Source organism: Trachymyrmex cornetzi, unplaced genomic scaffold, assembly GCF_001594075.2.
Source record: "Trachymyrmex cornetzi isolate Tcor2-1 unplaced genomic scaffold, Tcor1.1 scaffold122, whole genome shotgun sequence".
In the NCBI taxonomy this organism is placed as follows: Eukaryota; Metazoa; Arthropoda; class Insecta; order Hymenoptera; family Formicidae; genus Trachymyrmex; species Trachymyrmex cornetzi.
The window spans coordinates 2327394-2330614 of NW_017295784.1; positions in this window are offsets into that span (position 1 = coordinate 2327394).

Sequence of the window (3221 nt, forward strand, 5' to 3'; positions counted from 1 at the left end):
TAACGTAATAGCATTGACCGAGCAGTGTAGTAAGGAATATTGTCCCTAATTTGGTTTGTTGATAAATCATTAAATATCACTTTTAAATCATTAGTTTCGAATTAGTGAGAAACAATAATTCTCAAAATATTCTTTCTTAAAATTCCAAACTACAATGTGAAGGAATTACAACCTTATATTATATTTTAACTATTTTTATTGCTTATAATTTCATTAGAATGCTAGTTTACGTGTATTACACAACACATGTTAATTTTTAATATCTGTTTTCACCAAACAAAATTCCCACCACGATTTATGCGCCACTTTGATCTCTCTGATTCTCTTCCGTATGGAATATACGGGAATTTACAGTGGAAAAGCAGATGCAATTTCCTTCTCGGTGCGCAGAAAAAGGAAAGAACGAAATAGATCGCGGTACTAACCAGAACGACCGTTCGCGTGTTTGCGATACGCGTTATTTCCACGTTACCGGCGACCAATGGGAAAACCGACCGTGCCGAGATCGGTGACGCTAGACCTCGGTACCCGGCCACGCTAAACGTTCGTAATGAGTGATTATCTCGGTTAGCCTGGTTAACACGTGGTACCAAGGTAGCGGCAAGTGCACACTGTCTATTTGCTCGCGACGACACGTGCCCGTGTACGGATAGGACGCACTTACGCAATTGCGCGACGACTTATTTTCGTTTTCGCGTACTAACGCCGTGCCATGGAATCCCGAAAAGTATTATTTTCCTAAATGGACTATTTTATCATTATTATATTAGAACTTCTGAGACTCTTGTATCTTACGTTCGATTTATTTTAAAAAGAGAAATATAATTGTGCAAACCGTAACCTTTTTGAAGAAGAAAACGCTTGTTGAAACTACGCGTATAGTTTGAAGTTACGTAACAAAAACTAATGAGTTTTGACAGGCTCATTGTTATAGAAGCGATCTGTACAATTGAGTAGTAATGAAAAAGTCCACATATTTAGAAATAAAAAATGAGATAATGGAACTACTACATTCCTTAGCTACTTGGTTACAAATTGAACATTGTAAAAATGTGCTGAAATACTTACTCTATAAAGGGAGAAAAGTGGGTCTAATGGCAAAAGAATTTAAATCCCCAAATTTTTACTGTTGCAAATGTAATTATATACTCATCATATTTAATAAAAATGATGAATATTTTCTAAAATCAGCTAAAATCCTTCCTTCAGCTATAAAATTAATCAAGCGCATTGTATTTTAATAAATTAGAATTATATTTCTCGTACTATATTATATACATTTCATTAATTAAAACAATAAATTTTTCTTAATTTAAAGAAAAAAAATCTTATTAATAGCTTGAATGAGAAAAATTATACAATTTTTTTCCTCTTGCCAAAAAAACTTTCAAGTGGAGATAACGATTTTTGCCAATGGGTTATTTAATTAAACATGAAGATAACGGATAGAAGAAAAATCATAAATTAATTTGAACACATTTGAGAGAAGGAATATAAATTATGTTTATTGCAGGATATAAAAACTTAAAGACGGATTAATAGTAATTTTAAAAAAGTAATATCAATAACATATGTATAAGAATAATGATAAAACATGTAGAGAATAGAACATTTTTCCATCGGAAAAACAAAATAATAATAAAAGAAGTAAGAGTATATGTACAATGTGTATTAGGTGTCAGAATTACACAGATGTTTCTACGAGTTTTATTTTTATCTTAAGTATCAGTTAATGATAGCTATACTTTGCTTTAAATTAAACGCAGCTGTTTACCGTCATAATCAGCGTTTTACACATTTTTTGTCAGACAATAATGTTTAATGTGTTATATCGTCACAAATATCCGAAGTTCATATAGCATCATTTATGTTTTCGAATATAATTTATTTCATGTTCAATTTTTTTTATTTGCGGTATAATGCTAACTACATTCAAAAAACAAATTCGAAGACAAAATCGAAGACTACATTCCTAAACGTCCTCTGTCCGAGGAAAATTTTACTCAATATAGGTTTGATAAACTTTAGCTTACTCTCTTACTCTTTTGTTTATACATTATAGATAAATTACCAAATAGTTTATCTGAAGATGGAACAATCGGCTCATAAATATAGTTATATAATGTACTATATATTTCGAATAAAATTTTTCTCGAAGAGGACGTTTAGAAATGTAGTCTTCGATTTTGTTTGTAACAAATCCGGTCAAACTGCTAAAAATAATTTGCATCTTAACATTTCCCTGAGAGAAAAATTGTTTAATTTGCAAAAGAATTTCACTGATTACGAGTAGAATACGTGCGCGAATTTATAACTGTTCTGTAAATGTGCCGTTGAGTACCCTACGCCTAATCAAGCATTGGGCTAGGAATAAGCATTGAGTTCACTTTGGTGTGTCTGTATCATCGAAATCTGAACTCACTGGAATTATAATGGTTTCAATCTCCGGGTATCAAGTCAGGAGCGGCGTTGCGTTTAATTTCGCGGCATTGTTGTCATTCGCGATGTAGAGAGACAGAGAGCGAAAGAGAGAGGAGAGATCGAGAGAAAGAGGGAGAGAGAGAAATACTTGCCGAAATCCGCGTCGCGGCGCCGCGACTGGATGTGGCATAGGGGACTTCCAGGACCCGGGTGCTGTTTGAACGACAAATATTTTGTCGTCAAACTTCTGTCGCGCGGAATGAACGTGTCTATATGTGCAGGGCTAATACAAAGCGTTTCGCGGGCGTCTGCTAAAACCAGATTACATGCTCGACCTCCGGATAAGCGATCTCGATCTTCTGTACGAATCGTGCGTATAATCGCGCCGCGCAGTGTCGACGAGATCTTCCGCCGTCGAACACTTGATTCCTAATGCTTATCTTTCGTGATTTTTATGCAAAATCTGCATTTCTTGTCTTGACGTGCGCAACTTTGAATTTGTTAGGACAGTCATTCCGAAAAAAAATTTCTATATATAGTTCATCTGCATTGAATTTCTTCTTTATCATTTTTCATATTTATTAGAATAACTTGAAAATTATGGAAAAAAACAAATGTTTCTGTAAAGAATCGTTTTTAAAGAAAAGAGGGATTGTAATATTTCAAAAAAAGCTGATAAATTTCTCAGTCGATTATTTTCTTATTTATGTTATGACATGTTTATTGTTTGTCATTCTTGCTGAATTTCTCGCGAATGCACCCACATTCGTCTATACAATGAATATGTAGGTTGAAAGAAC